This window comes from Panulirus ornatus, chromosome 29 (assembly GCF_036320965.1).
Source record: "Panulirus ornatus isolate Po-2019 chromosome 29, ASM3632096v1, whole genome shotgun sequence".
Classification (NCBI taxonomy): Eukaryota; Metazoa; Arthropoda; class Malacostraca; order Decapoda; family Palinuridae; genus Panulirus; species Panulirus ornatus.
This window is the reverse complement of record NC_092252.1, coordinates 5,762,724-5,781,299: the sequence shown is the minus strand read 5'-3', so window position 1 is coordinate 5,781,299 and position 18,576 is coordinate 5,762,724. Positions and strand designations below refer to the sequence as shown.

The window sequence follows — 18,576 nt, the reverse complement described above, 5'->3', positions numbered from 1 at the left end:
GGGGAGAGCTTGTGAGCTGGCGTCGTCCACGTCGTGTCGCCGGAGTCTCGCATCAGGAGAACAGTAGAGGAATCAAAATGTTTGGCAGCAAGTATGATATCTGCAGTCTGGAAATCGTGAAGGAACTGATGAGCAAGCCGTTAGCATCCTGTATCAGGCCAAAACCGCCCTTGAAGGGAGGCAAGAAAGGGTGATTCAGAGAGCTGATCTACAGGGAAGGGCTAGGAGGCCTTGAGTATGCTCACCATGGAAGAGAGAAGAGTGAAGGGTGACCTGATCACAATCTTTTAAGTTATGACACCAACCTGATGGTGTAGAGAGATGGCAAGATCAAGCAACCAGAGGACATAACATGAAATTGAATGGATGGTATAAAGAAGTGTAAGAAACTGTATGATGCTAGGAGTGAGACTAAGACATTCGGGCAACATTCGGGATGAAACAATAGTCAATTACAAATAGATAATACACAGGAGCAAACGTGTACACACATGCAAGGACAGACAGACAGACAGACAGACAGACAGACACACACACACACACACACACACACACACACACACGGAGGAGTAGGAAACCTTATTTACCGCGCTACTCTACCCCCAGCCAGACACCACAATGGAGTCTGGGGCATTAAGAATCTGAAGGCATGAAATAAGGCGGCCATTACGCTCCTGATGCTGCCTTTACCGAGGTCGATCGTCCTGTAGGAGGGCAGGACGAGGCCAGCGCTGGTGGTGCAGCATAATTGAGGCGCAAGATACAACGCCAGTCGCTTCTTGTACAGACACCCACGTAATCTGATTTGCACGTTGCTCAGAAATACTTTGGATTATCTTTTAGTTTTCTGATGTGTACTTTGACGTTTCATCGTACGTAGAAAGTATGTATGTATTTTTTTGTATGAATTCGCAGCGTGCTGGTCGTTTCGTTCATTCGGCGTAAGTAGCGGAGAGGAATGTTTAAGATGGAGCGCAACAATCGGCCCAGAACCACTCGAGGAGTCAATTAATTTAATGCACAGATCCCTCCCCCTCCCCTCACCACCCACCATGGCTCCTTCATCCCCCACCCCTCCCATCTCCAATCTCCTTCCCTAACATTTTTCTCACTTTTGTACTCTCTCTCTCTCTCTCTCTCTCTCTCTCTCTCTCTCTCTCTCTCTCTCTCTCTCTCTCTCTCTCCACACGCACGCACACACCTTTAAGAAAGAAGTTATGGCGAACTACAAGCTCGTCTCTCTAACTACAATAGAATATTCGAAATGACCATAAAAGGGGTGGAGGTCGTCCGTAACAAGCCTCCTAGACTTCCACGAGAGAGTGAACTCCTCCTCTTAAGACCGAAAAGGAATTGGGTGGATTTTGTGTACCTAGGCCGCCAGTAGACGTCTGAAATTGTACCATATACAGGCTGGTAAAGCTAGTTGTATATCTTCAGGCAGGAACAAGAGGGATAGTCATTCCATGGATAGGAAATGACCTCGGTGGAAGGGAAGAAAAGGACACACGCATCAGAGGAGCCTTAACCCGACGTTGGCTGGCGTCACCAGTGGCGTGCCGCAGGGCTTAGTCCTGGGACCATTTTCCCTTCTCTGTTTCTGTAAATGACTTGTCAGAAGGGGTTGGGTTCATGCTTGAATGTGTTTGCGGATGATGCCAGAATCGGAGAAGTAAAAAGTGGCGATTGCATCACCTTTCAACCAGACCTTGACAACCACTGAAGTTGGTCTGAAACGTGGTTGATGAAATTCAGCCCGAGTGTAATACGAAATAGTTAGGATGGGCGAGAGTGAAAGAAGACCTCGGTAGAAATGTTACCTCGCAGGAATTGAGCTGCAAGAATCTCGTTATCAGAGGGACTTGGGAGTTGACGTTTTCCCTAACCTGTCGCCAGACACCCACCTCAGGAGAACCATTAAGGACGCAAATATTAGAATCGCATACAAATGTAAGGAAACATTCAGAAAAGTGTTCTCATCCTGTAGTAGGTCCAGGCTAAATACGCTTCTCAAGTTTGGTCGTTGCACTTCAAGAAGCTCAAAGAAAAGATAAAAGAAAAAATGGTCCATTTTAGGGCAACGAATATGGTACCAGAATTAAGAGAGCTGAGTTCATGAAGCAGACAGAAGGCAGGTAAGGAATCGATGTGGGAAACTTTGCACACATAACACGAGACAGGACATGGACTCCAGATAACCCGCCAAGAAAGGCCAACTGGAGGGAAACCTGGTCACCCTATCATGTGAAGGGCGGCGATAGAAGGCTCGGAAAAGGAGACAAAATTGAAACTGGGATTAAGAAGCAAGCCACACCAGGAAAGGTTGAAGGAACTGAAGATATTTTCTGCTGGAGCGAGTCTGCTCCGTCGTGATCTGGCAACGAAGGAAAACAGTGATAACTGATGCAGATAACGCTGTGTCGTAGTGCACAGGGATTGGCCAACCAGAAACCATGGATTGAGTCTTGGGAGAACAAAGAAATCCAATTCATGTAGAGAGACGTGTGTCTTTACAGTTGGGGTAGTTGAACTCTACCATAAGCCTCCTGGTCATGTCATAGCCAGCACACTGAATACATCGAGGCTCAGACGACTCCCACGTCTGTTTGTAAGTTGTCACCAGCTAGATATGAAGAAATAAAGACTTCTAGTTCCTCCCGCATGCGAGAAAATCTTCGTCACAGACCAAAAGGTCTTTGTTTCCCATCTGCTGTATATATCCTGTGCCCGTCTCTTGTCTCTCTTCCATACTTTTTTTTACTCCACTTTTATCCTCTCTCTCTCTCTCTCTCTCTCTCTCTCTCTCTCTCTCTCTCTCTCTCTCTCTCTCTCTCTCTGTCCCCCTCCCCCTTGCCCCCTGTTCCCCAGATGACCTGGGAGAGGAGGAGGAGGAGGAGGAGTCAAGAGTCGGGAACATAATCCGCCGCGGAGCATCCGTCAGTGTGGTCGTAAAACCTGACCCTCATGGGTCCGGCCTCACTCACTCAGCCCCGGGTCTAGACACTGACCACGCTGGCTGGTCTCCTCCTGTATAGCCGATAGAAATAAAACCCCCCAAAAGCTGATTTGGTGTCTTATCTCTCTGTATGGACTGTATTGTCTGTATTTGCACACACGGAGACGTGAAGGTGATACTTCATATTTTTTTCTCACTTTGTGTTTATTTGTTGATGCGATTAAATCATTTTTCTCTCTCAAATATTTTGATGTATGGAGGAAAGATGGAGATGCATTAGTGGCTTTAAAGTATTGGTGTACAGCCACATGAGACAAGATGGAAGAAACTTCAGTTGTGATAGTGGTTCTTTCAACACACACACACACACACACACACACACACAAACACACACACACCTGTGATGTGTGTTACCCGCTAATGACAAGGTTACATGGTATGCGTGGCTTGATCGTGTGAACGTACGTAGGAATCTCGTGCAGTTTTCGCTGTTGATGAACGTAAAGACAACATAAAACAGCTGTAATTCGCAGAGAAAGAGACCAACAGAACGAAAGAGGAATAAAAAGGATTTTGGATCGGAGAAAACGAGACATCGGACCACAACGTTTTGAAGATCTTGTGTTGTGGAGGTCAAGTATTTGGATTGTCCAAGGAGTCTTGACGATGTCTCTGTCTGGCTCACCACAGACGACGGACGAGAGTCGGGAGTCTAAGGCGGCACCATTGCCAGCAGACGTGCTGCCTGGAAGGGTCAGGAACCGACGCCAAACTTAAGTTAAGCTGTCATATTGAGGGGATAAGCGGAGAGCTCTCAGGTCGGAGGGAAAGCGGGGAGGAAGCTAGCCGTCATATGGGAGGGCGGGGGAGGAAGTTACAGTCAGGTGGGAGGGCGGGGGAGGAAGTTACAGTCAGGTGGGAGGGCGGGGGAGGGAAGTTACAGTCAGGTGGGAGGGCGGATGTCCGCCGCCACGTTCAGATGGGGGCGAGTTAGTGTCGGAAGCTCGGCTAAAGAGAGAGATCCATGTAAGACCAGCAGCAGGAAAAAAGGGGGGGAAATGGGATGATGCGTAGCTCGTCGGGAGCGTCAAGAGGCAAGTGAATGAGGAGGTTCGTTGAGGGATACGTCTTGAAGAAACTCCTCTTCACGTGATGGTCTGCGTTGCTGAGGGAGGGGGATGGTGATGAGATGTCCAGGAAGGTTTATCCGCCTCTTCCCCCTGGGGTCCTGCCAGGGAGTGGTGCCAGCGGTGGATGTCGGAGGAAGTAGCCACCTCAACCTCCGCAGCGAGCAGTTGCTGGCTGGGGTGGCTCGGTAGCAGGCTGGGCTGACGCTACCGCCATCTCTGTCGAAGACCTGATGATCGGAAAGAAAACGCCGGAGACGGATGATGGCCATCTGTAATACAGGGCGCAGGTGTTGAGCTGTTTGAGATGTGGACAGCGACTGGCATATTGGATTAGGGGAAGGGGTGGACGATGGTGGGGGGAGCTCTACGGGAAGCTGTTGAAGCTGTGAACACATACACACACCAACATGACACGCCCATAAAAGTCTACATCCTCAGACGACCTCGAGCTCCCTCTTCCTTCGAGTGTATATGTGTTTGTCTGACTGTATGAGTGAATATTGAGTTATATACATTTTTTATCCCTCCCGCCCCCCGCCTTGGTATATCTGTATGAATATTCTAAAAAGATTTGGTCGACGTTGTTCCATTCATATATTTCTAACGTACGTTTCCTTTATCTCAACCCCTGTTATATTCTGCAACGATCATTTTTCCAAGGTATCAGTCAGTTATTTTCACTGTCCTACCATGTTACTCGTCTGTTGTGTTCCACACTTCGATCTGTTGTTTGTTGTTCCCCTCATTGCCCTCATCTTGTATCTCAGTTATCCTGTTTATATCTTGCTTTCTTTATTAGTGTTGCTTATGTCGTGCATCTTTTTTTATTGTCTCTCACGAGACTGTTCTTCTTTCCTTCCATTGATGATGATACAACCTCGCCAAGGGTGACTTTTCACTCTTGGTTTAAGCTCATGCAGGCTTAGTCCGGTAGCACCTCTCTCTCTCTCTCTCTCTCTCTCTCTCTCTCTCTCTCTCTCTCTCTCTCTCTCATATATATACATATATATATATATATATATATATATATATATATATATATATATATATATATATATATATGTGTGTGTGTGTGTGTATCGAATTCAGGTTTTTTTCCACTCTTCCTCCTCGTTCTCTCTTTTCCCTTTTCTTTCTTTCCCTCTCTTCTTCCTCCTCGTGTTATCTCCCTCCCTTGTATACCTCCGCCTCTTCCCCCAAGTTTCCTGGTCTGGCTGGGCGATCCAGAAGCGGGGTCGCACGCCGGATATCGAGCAAGCATTCCCCTCCCATGCATCTTGCCATCCCTGAAAGTTGCACGCCCTCTGCTAGCGTATAAATTTCCCCCCCACGGCTATTCGCTGCGAAATTTAGTTTTCCTCAATGGCCTCCCAGCATGGTTTTAAATACCAAGTAATCCTTTTGGCTAACGTTGCCCTGATTAAATGGCACGTGCAGTCGCACAATACATACACGGGGGGTGCGCAATACATAAACATGCGTGTATTCATATGAGTTTAGTATTGAATATACATATATTACATAGACGCAGACGTAGAACACACACACACACACACACACACACACACACACACACACACACACACACGCACACACTGACAGATACATACGAGAGTATAAACACAGCTCTCTGTCCCTTCCCCATTCCCACAAAATGTTCATAAGGCTCTGTGAACCACACACTCGGAGAGGAAAAAAAAAAAAAAAACACATTACCCTAAACTAAATCCTTTAACGGTTCGCTTTCATAATGAGCCATGAATTCTTAAGGATAAGCCGAAGGTTAGCCTATACAAATGCTCTCAAGCCTCCTCTCTCTCTCTCTCTCTCTCTCTCTCTCTCTCTCTCTCTCTCTCTCTCTCTCTCTCTCTCTTTCTCTTCGTACCGTTATCAATAACAACCCTGCTACGAAGAGGGATGTCCTATGAATCACCTTTTTCCTTGGTGGATCTGTCTATTGGGAACTGGTAAGTGCAGCTCCTTCTCTCACGAAGACAGAGTGAGCATCGTCTCCGAATAAGACAAGGAGGGTTCACCCCACCCCAACCCACCCGACCCAACACCCAGCCCACCACACAACACATTTCTTGCCTGATGTGTTTCATCTTGTTTCACTTTGTGGAAGGAATGTGTTTCATTTCGCGGGGGTTGGGGGAGGAGGGATGTTGTTTCACTTTATTCTCCTGTTCTAGTTCTGAAAGCTAGACTTTACTGTCGGAACAAGTTATACTAGCCTACCATCGTCTGTTTTTAGCTTATCTGGTTCTGTCTTTAGCTTAGCAGGATCCGCTCTAGCTCATCACGCTTCGTTTTAGCTATTGCGGTAAGCTATTAGCTTACCACGGTCTGTGTTTGCTTATCACGGTCTGTTTTAGCTTAACATGGTCTTTTTTTTTAGCTTATTAAGGTCTTTTTAGCTTACCATGGTCCTTGTTAGCGTATCATGGTCTGTTTTAGCGTATCATGGTCTGTTTTAGCTTCTTACCAGGGTCTGTTTTAGCTTATCACGGTCTGTTTTTAGATTACCAAGGTCTGTTTTAGCTTATCAGGGTCTGTTTCAGCTTATTAAGGTCTGTTTTAGCTTGCCAGAGTCTGTTTTATCTTATCAGGGTCTGCTGTCGTCGCTGGTCCCTAAGTACCTTGGAGTTAATGAGTTTCTTTGTCGAGTTTTTAAAAGGCGCGATTTTTAGGGAAATCCACGCAAGGTATATTTCCTGAAAGACTGCAGTCCAGATATATGAACCGAAAGATTCACAAGAATATATGAATATCTTAGAAAGAAGCAACGGTTGTAGAATCCGGATATATGAATGAACAGACTTATATAGGTCGACAGATTGTTTAGTAAACAGACGTGTGGAAAAATAGATAGGCGTATGAACTTGTACAGCACACGGGCGTGCGATGGGAAGGGGGTGACAGTTTTGATGGTGGACTTCTGCAGGGAAGGTTGTAGGTGAAGACTGCAGCACTGGGGGTCGGGTATATGCTGGAATCCAGAGTATATGCTGGAGTCCATTTGTATAGGTTAACCCCCCACTGAACACTGCGGTATGACCCTTGATCACGACGCTACGACCCTTGAGCACGACGGTACGTCCCCTGAGCACGACGGTACGACCCACGTAATTAGGTCAGTGAAAGTCAATCACCTTGAGTTTGGTTCTGTGAAGATTCGAACATTACGTTCAACCGCGTGATAGATTCGAATACGTGGCTTAGCCTCGTGCAGACTCGTTTACGCTGATCATCAAAACCGATACGAGCACATGATTAGTTCGGATCTGAGGTTCGGGTTTAACGCAGATTTCTGTTATTACGTTCGGGTTCAGTATAGATTTGGCTCTGCAGTTGAGGTTAGTCACAGATTCGGTTATACGGTTTATCTCCGACACAGATATCAGGTTATATCGCGGAAATTCGAATATACAATTCATATTCAACACAGATTCGGTTGTGTGACAGTCACAGTAGATTCAGTTATACTGGTGATTCGGCACAGATTCGGTTACTTGGTCGAGGCTCGGTAGAGACACCGTTATATGGCTGAAATTAGACATAGATTCGGTTATAAGGCCGGATTCGGCGCAGATTCAGTCACGCACGTCGGATTCGGGCGAGCTGTCGTGGGTGCGGACTTGGCCCGTCTGGTGGCAGCTTCAAGTCCCCTGCCGCGCCACACTCAGCAGCTGCAGCTATGGCCCCTGGAAGTTCGGAAGGGCCTCGTTGGGGTTTGCTCGCTATCGATTATTTACATTTAAGAAAAAAAAAAAGAAAAAAATGGGAGCCTCCCATGGTACAGCCAACTCCAAGTTTACCTCTGGAATATAATGGTTATTGTTCCCTCTCCCTCCTGAAGTGGCTGGGGGGCGGGGGAATAGGAAGAGGGATGGAAGAGGAGGAGGGAAAGGAGGGAGGACGATTAGGAAAAGGAATGATAATAAGAAGGAAATCAAGAAGGAAGATGAGGTAGGGTGGAGGCAACTGGGGTGGATGTAGGGAGAGGTCGATTAAGGGTCACTGTGGTTCCTCTCGTTTTAACTGAGAGATAATTAAGTCGATAAAGTCGATAAAGCAGATGTGTATGTAGCAGTGGGCGAGGCGTGGTTCTGGACGTTCTCTCTCTCTCTCTCTCTCTCTCTCTCTCTCTCTCTCTCTCTCTCTCTCTCTCTCTCTCTCTCTCTCTCTCTCAGCCGACCAACCGACCCGGAGCATTTTAATGGTCATCTCCTCCACGTGAATTTCCAAAGTTGTCTCCCCATCGCTGCTTCGAGTCTCTCTCTCTCTCTCTCTCTCTCTCTCTCTCTCTCTCTCTCTCTCTCTCTCTCTCTCTCTCTCTCTCAGGTTTCCTCCCCTGCCTATTCTTAGATTCTAGAGAATTTCCCCCCGACAATTATTCAGTTTTTATCTTTTCGTCATACCCTCCTTCATCCGCCGTATAAAATTCCACCTCAGTATTTTTGTTTCTGTAGTTTCCATCCTCTCGGCTCTCTCTCTCTCTCTCTCTCTCTCTCTCTCTCTCTCTCTCTCTCTATATATATATATATATATATATATATATATATATATATATATATATATATATATCGTGTGGTTAGAGCTCTTCGCTAATCCTGACCAAAGGCAAAATCTAAACGTGAGCACTCCTGGGTAGGCAGATAATCTCTCTCTCTCTCTCTCTCTCTCTCTCTCTCTCTCTGAAGTCCTTGTTCGGCTGGTGCTTTTGCGAGCGGCAGGAGGCCAAGCAGACTACAGCATGGGGGAGGGGGAGGGGGTGCCGAAGGGGACGCGGGAGGACACTCCCCCCCCCCCCACCCACCCACCCAAAGACCTGGGAGGAACCCCAGCGAAACTTTCGTCTTTGTCGGAGTTTCCAGGTCTTCGGGGCGGGCACCTCAGTTAGTGCTGCCCCACAGGCCAGCCAGACCCGTCCCCGGGCGATGATGGGGGAGGGAGAGGGGAAAGGGTTATAAGACGCGTCTCCCTATCCCAAAAGAGGTTTTAGGAGGACCAAGTTTTTTTCCCCCTTTTTTTTTTTTTAGGTTAAGATCCCTTTTTCTTGTGGTTCTGGCTACTGCAGTGGGGAGGCCTGTGGTGTTTGTTCAACGCTGAGAGAGAGAGAGAGAGAGAGAGAGAGAGAGAGAGAGAGAGAGAGAGAGAGAGAGAGAGAGAGAGAGAGAGAGAGATCTTGGGGGAGTGTTTGGCAGTTATGGATTCAGTGGGGGAGATCTTAGAGACGCTGCTGCTTGGCGGTTCAAAGTGCAGTGACATGAAGTTTTGTGGAGGATAACGATGATGTTCTTGGATATCTAGTGAGTCTGGCTTGTATGGTGAAAGTGACTTTTCAGGCTTGTTTAGTGATTCTGGTTACAGTGGGAAAGGTTTTGGGACTTGCTACCGCTTCTGGCTACAGTGAGAAAGATTCTGGTTCTTAGTACCGGTTCTGGCTATAGTGAGGGGATTTTGTAGATTTTTATGATGGTTCTGGCTACACAGAGACAGGCTTTCACCTCTTCGCTATTTTTTCCTTCAGTCTGAGAGATGTTTGAGATGATTTCTTACATCACCGCAAGTTCTGCTGCAACGAGAGATTTTGTAGTGCTGTAGGGAAGGATTTCTGTAGCTCTGATGTAGCAAGAGATCCTCTCTCGTGTTTCTGCTCATGACATGGATTGTATGGATGAAAGGTCGAGTTCGGGGTATTTCTGTGCGTTCTGTCAAGGGGAACTTTTAGTGTTGGCTAGCTTCTGTCGTCTGCCCGGGGTGGAGGGAGGTGTAGTGAAGTTGGCTGGCCTCTGGCTTGACTTCCAGAACGACCCACACGAAGGGGGTCAAGGCCGACCGAATAGGCTTCTTGTGTTCGTAGATGTATATCAGTAAATTTACATAGATTGATTTTTTGAGTATTTGGAAATCTGTGAACACATTTTTTGAGTATTTGGAGATCTATGAACCCATATTTTGAGTATTTAGAGATATATGAACACTTTATGTGTATTTGGAGATCTGTAAACACTTTTTGAGTATTTGGAGATCTGTGAACACCTTTTTTGAGTATTTGCAGATCTATGAACCCATTTTTTGAGTATTTGGAGATCTATGAACCCATTTTTTGAGTATTTGGAGATCTGTGAACCCATTTTTTGAGTATTTGGAGATCAATGAACACATTTTTTGAGTATTTGGAGACCTGTGAATACTTTTTGAGTATTTGGGGATCTATGAATCTATTTTTTGGGTATTTGGAAATCAATTAATACATTTTGAGTATTTAGAGATCTATGAACATTTTTTTTCAGTATGTATTTTAAACTGTGTGCGGTTAACGTTAGCCAGGAAACATTTTCAATTTTTTTTTTCTCTTCTTCGAATGACTCTCTCATTATTTTTTTTTTCTTTTTCTTTCTTTCTTCGAGTACAACCCTCAGCATTCAGTAGAAGATTTGGTTACGTTCATTATCTCGGGAAGGATTTCGTGTCCTCAGTGACGGGAACGTTGAAAGGCGAGTGGCACTTCTTCACCGTTCATTAAGACCCGAGTTTCGCCTCTCAGTCTTGGAGGACCAAGGAAGCGTGCTATTTGAACCCGATGGACGAGGAGGAGGACCCCGACCCCCCCATCTTTTAATGTTTTTTTTTTTTTACGCTTTTACGTACACTGTTTTTATTTTCCGAGACTATTTTACCACGGAACTGAGGGGTTGGGCATTGTTTGGCAAGTAGGTGGGAAGTGTGTGTGTGTGTGTTGTGTGTGTGTGTGTGTGTGTGTGTGTGATGGCATGCCGGAGTGTGTTTTTGAGGGTGCGTGGCTCGCTATTCATGTATTCAGAGGAGGTAATGGCGACTCTGTGGTTGGTTTGAGCCGGCACTGGAGACGATAAGAGGATGATTTTTATTCGGTATTGTGGTGTAGTTGAGAGATTAGAGGGTCGGGGGGTCGGGGGGTGTGTAAGCGAGAGAGGACTTGGTGTTGTGTGACGTGGCGGTGGTAGAGAGAGAGAGAGAGAGAGAGAGAGAGAGAGAGAGAGAGAGAGAGAGAGAGAGAGAGAAAGAAAGAGAGGCCACTAACATAACCATCATCTCAAGTCTCCACACACAAACCCACACACCTAGGTAGCCAGCAAGAGCCTTTACAACCCAGGTCGAGTCTTTAGCCCTTAGAACTCTCTCTCTCTCTCTCTCTCTCTCTCTCTCTCTCTCTCTCTCTCTCTCTCTCTCTCTCTCTCTCTCTCCCCCCCCCCCTCTGCTTTCACTCGGCGCTGAGAGAGAGAGAGAGAGAGAGAGAGAGAGAGAGAGAGAGAGAGAGAGAGAGAGAGAGAGAGTCACACTTAACATGGCCTGCTCAGAACAGCTGGGGGGGGGGGAGGGGTAGGAGAGACATTGAAGAAGAGACGGAAAAGAAACGTGTCGTCCTCAAGGCTTGTTTAGGCTAACGCAAGCTTGGTCCTAAGGCTCTTGAGAGCACCGTAGTATGGCACTGTTTTCAGGCCCCCCCCACCCCCACCCTTCCAACAACATCACTTGTGTTCTCAAAAAAAAAAAGGAGTAAAGTATATGTTGATACAGTGTTGCCAGCCACCCGTGTCAACAGACCTTCTTTTTCTCTCTCTTCTCTGTCCTTGTGTGTATGTATAACGTTCGCTTCACGCCCTCTGCCTCCCTTTCTTCCTTCCTTCTCTCCCAGGGACACTCTCCCTCTTTCTCACTCTCTCTTACACACGCACACACACACACATAAGCCTCTCCTGCGCATTTACACACTGCGTCGTAATGCAGTGTAAACAGATGGTTAAAAGACTCTTGTTATTATGAAGCGGTGTAAGATACACATTTACAAACAGCGTCGTGACGAAGCGGTCATTTTCAAACTGTCGAAAGCTAGATATATATTTACAAATCGCTTCCGGGAGTGGTATGAACTCCTATTTACAAACTGTAAGACAGTGTAAACATCCACAGGTTACTACCCCAACGCGCCGTCGGCATATTTACAAACTGGGTCTTGCTGCATTGTAAACAAACAGCTGTGAGGACGGTTATCACCTCGTTAAGACTCATCAGAACTCGGACGCGATTTCCCCCCCTCCTGGCTGACGTCTGTATTGACCCCGAAAATGAATGGCTTTCGATTCCCAGACCTGGTGTGTTTCCCACCACCAGGCACGTCGATCACCGCTACGTCACTGGCAAACATCGAGAGAGAGAGAGAGAGAGAGAGAGAGAGAGAGAGAGAGAGAGAGAGAGAGAGAGAGAGAGAGAGAGTAAAAAAAAAAGAAATAATAAAAGGGGAGAGCGGGAGTGTAGGGCGACTCTACATGACCCAGATATAAGTCCCGATAAATCCGGGTGGCGCGCCAGCGCCGCACCAGTACCCATGATCACGGACCCTTGACACTTTAATTGGCTTTTGCAGGCTTCTGTGACACGGGGGATGTCAACACTTTCATCGTTACACTTTATTACATCTCTCAGTGTCAGGCGGTATTTATTTTTTTTTTTTTTGTTTTCAACCCGCCAGGATTTCAGCGTTTGTGTGTTTTCGTCCCCTCCTCCACCCACCCACCCACCCACCCACCCTCCCGTCGGAGTAACCTTTTTTTTTTTTTGCCGTAAAACAGAATATTTGAAAGTTCTCGATAATATCGCTTTAGGTACGTTGCATGTCCCCGTACGTGTGGCTGTAATTTCTTGTGTTCTGTTTTCAGTGTGTGTGTGTGTGTGTGTGTGTGTGTGTGTGGAGGGTGGGTGGAACTAAGAGGTGATCTGTGGGGAAGATTTATCGTTTTCATTTTGGGGAAGAAGTTTAGTAGTTCATAATTGCTTTAAGTAGAGGTTGAACAACACATGATAACTTCAGGGAGAGGCTGAATCACACACGATAGCTTCAGGGAGAGGCTGAATCACACACGATAGCTTCAGGGAGAGGCTAAATCACACACGATAACTTCAGGGAGAGGCTGAATCACACACGATAGCTTCAGGGAGAGGCTGAATCACACACGATAACTTCAGGGAGAGGCTGAGTCACACACGATAACTTCAGGGAGAGGCTGAATCACACACGATAACTTCAGGGAGAGGCTGAGTCACCCACGATAGCTTCAGGGAGAGGCTGAATCACACACGATAACCGCCTTGGGCGAGGTCGTATCATCGTCAGTGGGGCTTCTCTCGCTCCCTGGGAGTCCATCATTACTACCCCGCTCCTGCGCGGCGTGCAGTCGTGGGAGCGGCAGGAGTCCCTCGTAGAAAGGTGGCCTCGGGTTATGTGATGATGATATGAACGGAGAAAAAGCCGTTGTCTTCTGTCAACGGTGAATCTAACGGTGGTGGCGCCTCTTCCCCCCTAAACTTTGATGAGCACCCTGGTGCTCCCTTGCCTCGCCCCTGTAGTCTCCCTTACCTAACCCTCCCTCCCTCCCTCACCAACTGTAGGAAAGAAAAACCTCCAGAGGTGGCCTGCCTGCCTCCCTCAGTACCCTACCCTCCTCCCCAGCCACCGCTAATGACGACATCGACGTGAGCACCTGTTGATAACGGCTTCCAGAAGCTTCCAGTAGGTCCTAAAAAAAATGGATCCCATAGGCTCGTAGGCTCTGCCAAAAGATTAAAAAAGTTTTCCCGGGGATGTGTGGAGCAGCTCCGACATCACCCAGAATCTCTTATTTTGACATAGGAATATATATATATATATATATATATATATATATATATATATATATATATATATATATATATATATATACATTCCTTACGTCCTCCAGAACGCTGTAAAGAATTCTGGACTCTTCCAGAATTTTCCCCTGGCTCTTGTATGATCACCCCTCGTGTGTTTCCTCTCTCTCTCTCTCTCTCTCTCTCTCTCTCCTTCACTGCTCCAGTTCTACTTAGCGGAAATTCTCTCGGCTTTTATTTCTGGATTCGAAATGGCCATCTTTCCACCTCCGGGTTTCGGACGCTTTCATTTTTAAGTGTCTCCTGCTTCTTTCTTTTTTTTTTTTTTTTTTAAGTACGTCCGTCTCTCTCTTCAGAACACGGAGGTGCTCGCTAGGAAGTTTGTGGGGAGGAAGAGGAGGAGGAAAGGAGGGGGGATTGTGGGGGGGGGGGGGGGGGAAGTGTTTACCACGATCATCACATACCTTCCTTCCTTCCTTCCTTCTTTCCTTCCTTCCCCTTCGTCACCTTCTGTGTCAGTCAAGGACGTTGGTCACGTGCGCCGTCAGTAAGGCCTGGGCTGTTTATCTAAGTCGCCGGCGGAACGAATTTGTGTCGTCGGTAAGGCCTTGTGCTTCGGTTCGTTAAGGGTGCTGCTAACTTGCCTCGCAAACAAGGAAGTTTACCCCGGGGTCGGCAAGGGTGCTAATCTGAGTCGTTAATAAGGCCTTAAGTCGTTAAAAGTGCCAACTTATGTCGTTGATAAAGTTGCTTGGTCGAGAGTACCCCTCGTGATCTCACCTGCGTACCGTCTGCTCCAGTGATGCGTACCACAAAGTACCCGTCGTGGTAGGAGGAGGTGGTTGTACCATCCCTTTTTCGTGGCGTTACCTCGGCACCCCATACAGTGGTACCTTGTACCGTCCTCTCTAAGGTTGTTCACCTCGGCGTACCTCTGGTGATTGGTACCTTATACCATCCTCTGTGGGCTGCTGAGTTGGGCCGCCGTGGCCATATACCGTCACGGTTCGAGTGGGAGAGTGAGAGATGCTGAACAACATCACTCACCCCTCTTGTTTACCCCACGTAAAGCTTAGGGTGGGAAATTGAGTTGCGGTGCATAAAGTGGCAATCATCAGCGTTAAGAGTGAACGCGGTTAGAAGACGAAGAGAAATTATTTATTGAGAGAAGAGAGAGAGTGTTAAGCGATAGGAAAGTACCCTAGATACCCCGCTGTTTGAAAGACATGGACTATGACTCCATTAACCAATGCTGCACTATATCAGCCACGGAGACAACCATGATAATCAAAGAAAGGAAGTCTTAAGAAAGGAAATACTTGTGTCACACCATACTGAAATGCTTTGGAGGTGTGGGAGGAGGGCCACGACATGAGATTTACCAAAATCCCTGGGAGAGAGGAGCACCAGAGGTGAGTCACATTAGAGAAAGGATCACCAGCAGAACCAGCACTGCGAAAATCGTACTGGTTATCGGAAGGTAGGAGATGGGATTCTTAAATGTTTGAATAGTCACAGTGGCTTGGGAGCCAGCACAAGGGAGTGCCATGGGGCGATATTTGCAAGGGCTGGAACGGTCTCCTTTCGTAGGGGTGCGTTGCACCAAGGCATGCTTCCAAAGAAAGAGGAAAAGCCTTGATTTTTAGACAGGAGGTAAGTGAGCAACGATCTGAGCTAGCTCGGAGACACTCTTCCATAAGACTCGAGGTGGGTTGGGCCATATGATGGACAAGCTCTCGGAAGAGTGTGTGTGAAGAAACATACAGGCAGCGGCATAGGTTCAGTGAGGGGATGGGGGCGGAGAGAGGAGAGAGGAGGACCAAGCGTGGAATCATCCAGGGTTGAATTAGGGAAAAAGAGCTCGTTATATTGTGTATCAAATTTAATGATCCAAGACGAGTCTTGCCGCTTTTTTTTTTTTATTATATTCAGGATTACTGATGCAGAAAATTCCATCGCTTTTATGGCATTTTGAACACTGCCACTTAGAATATCTCGGTTATCAGGGGAACTGATTGCCGCAATATCATTCCCCTGACTGGATTAAGGCAGGCAAATGACAGCATGTCTCTGGCGAAGATAAACGTGTAGCAGGTGAGCCAGATTGATATTTCTGACGAAGGAGGTGTGTTCATCTGTCATCATGAGGTTTCGTGTCTCGCTAAAGACGAGGCCCTGAAGGGGATCTAACGAGACAGCTCCCGCGACTGGGGAAAAGAAAAACGCCACCGAGAGAAGGGCTAACGTCGAGCGATTGTCGCCGAGTAAAGAGAGTGCCAAACGAGGTCGTTACTGGCTCGTTATGGCACGAAGATGAGTACGGTGGGGAGGGGATGTTGGGGCGCGGAGGGGTGAGGTAGGTGGTTGGAGAAACTGGGTATTGTTAAGAAGGACGTCTGGCTGTGGTGTGAGGGATAGTAGGGGGGTGTCTCACGGCGGTCTAGGCGAGGAGAGATAACAGAGGACCTGACGGTCTGTGACGAGGTTACCTGCCTTGGATACCTAGTTTTATGAGAGAGCGAGGCAGGACAGTACAGGTGCGAGCAAGGAGGGTTGTTGCTGTTAGATCACGGGAACATTTACGTGATAAGACACTCGTTTGTACATTAGATACTCACACTTACACGAGCGTGCACACACACACACACACACACACACACACACACACACAAGACACATATACACGTACTCAGGCGTAAATTCACACACACACACACACACACACACACACACACACACACATACACACACAGACGAATATGATCGCACATGTACATACGGAAGATGCAGACGTTGTAGAAAGCACTGAAATGGATCGTTCGAAAGAATTTTCAAGAGGTTCATAGAATAGGAGGCAGCAGTACAGAGGTGCTCCTTTACCTTAGAGAGAGAGAGAGAGAGAGAGAGAGAGAGAGAGAGAGAGAGAGAGAGAGAGAGAGAGAGAGAGAGAGAGCACTGCAGTTCCCAAGATTACTGTCAGTGTATACAAGCCAGTGAAGAGGAAGGGTTTCCTGTTCGTTGTGAAAATAATGAAGGGACAGTGTGAGAGGTGCAATAGATAATATGGAAGTAGCGTTCGAGAATGATGGGAGAGGTCGTGCAATGGGTGAATTGAAAAGAATCAGAAGAATGGAAAGGAAACACTAAATTCTCATGGAAAGGGAGAAACAAAGAGGTATATATATATATATATATATATATATATATATATATATATATATATATATATATATATATATATACATTAACTGTGATTAAATCTTCGGTTCCAAGAGAACAGACATGAGTTACGGCCAAAGGCAGACCCTCGTGTTCGGTATTTATGCACACTTGCATTAGATTAGAAAGTTTGAATATGAATCATGTAACTGCGCTTCGCAGACATGACAATGCAAAGCCGGATAAGGGAACGTTTTGGTGTGCGAATGAGGAACCCGTGCGAAGAATGCAAATTAAAGATATGAATAGGAACTATGAATGATATATATATTGGAAAGGATCACAATTTTGCGCGTGATCAAATATATTCCTGAGTCCACGGGGGAAATGAAACACGATAACTTCCCAAGTGCACTTTTGTGTAATAATCACATTATCAGGGGAGACACAAGAGAGAAATATTACAGTCAGTTGATATACAACGAAGAGACGTAGCTAGAACGCCATTTGGTGAATATGTTTACCAAATGGCGTCCTAGCTACGTCTCTTCATTATATATCAACTAACTGTTATATTTCTCTCTTGTGTCTCCCCTGATGATGTGATTATTACACGAATATGCACTTGGGACCTTAACGTGTTTCATTTTCCCCATGGACTCTCTCTCTCTCTCTCTCTCTCTCTCTCTCTCTCTCTCTATATATATATATATATATATATATATATATATATATATATATATATATATATATATATATATATATATAGGGAATAAACAGACGAATTATGAAAATTAATGGTAGGGCATTGAGAGAATGATATGCTGAAAACTGAGAGAGAGAGAGAGAGAGAGAGAGAGAGAGAGAGAGAGAGAGAGAGAGAGAGAGAGAGAGAGAGAGAGAGAGAGAGACTTACCATGCAAAAGATAAAGATTAGTCAGGCAGCACCCAAAAAGGATAGGAAAAAAAAACTTAGATTGCAGTGGCTTCTTACAGGGAACTGCATCAGAAGGATGCGCATGTGAGGGTGGGAGTCGGGGAGAGAGATGTATCTGGATAACATTTTGGCCAAAGATCCTTACTGGACTTGGGTAAGCAAATTACCGTCTGACGAACTGAACCTTCATATACGTACACGTATAAGGACAATTTTGATCACAGCGTTTACAACCTTCGGTAAATTTGAAGTGGTTTGTTGCGCGTCTCCTCGTACTTCACATTTATAGGTGCAGATTATTTTTTCTTTTTCTTTTTTTCTTTTTTTGTATGTGTACGGCAGAAACCATTGGGATTGGTATAAGATGTGAGCCATTGGATATGGAGAAACTCCTCTCTGGTTAAGCAGGTTTGGAACTACATCGTAATCACCGTAATTACAAGCAATGATGAGGCTTATAAAGTGACATACACTAGTACATGAGACTTATTAGTGCAGTGGATACCGGTGCTATTTTCCAATTTTACGGGACTGGTTCGAATCCTGGGCTCCCAACCGACCCAGCTGTTCATCCTCCCCTTTTTAGGAGTAGTCGATGATTGGATACACGGTATAAGCTGGGATATGTATACTTGCATATATGCATGGTTAAGACATGGTGCACATATGAGATTAAGAGACGTGGCAACGCGAGTGTAGGACCTCTTCTCCATATTAAC

At 46.3% G+C, this 18,576-nt stretch overlaps 2 protein-coding genes across 5 annotated transcripts in view; one reads left to right on the top strand and one right to left on the bottom strand.

Annotated features, from left to right (window-relative positions):
* Positions 1-18,576, top strand: part of LOC139758038 (tRNA (32-2'-O)-methyltransferase regulator THADA-like) — a 390,704-nt gene that overhangs the window by 161,802 nt on the left and 210,326 nt on the right. The gene's annotated exons all lie outside the window — the stretch shown is intronic.
* LOC139758040 (cell adhesion molecule 2-like) overlaps positions 1-18,576 on the bottom strand; it is a 236,261-nt gene that overhangs the window by 99,826 nt on the left and 117,859 nt on the right. The gene's annotated exons all lie outside the window — the stretch shown is intronic.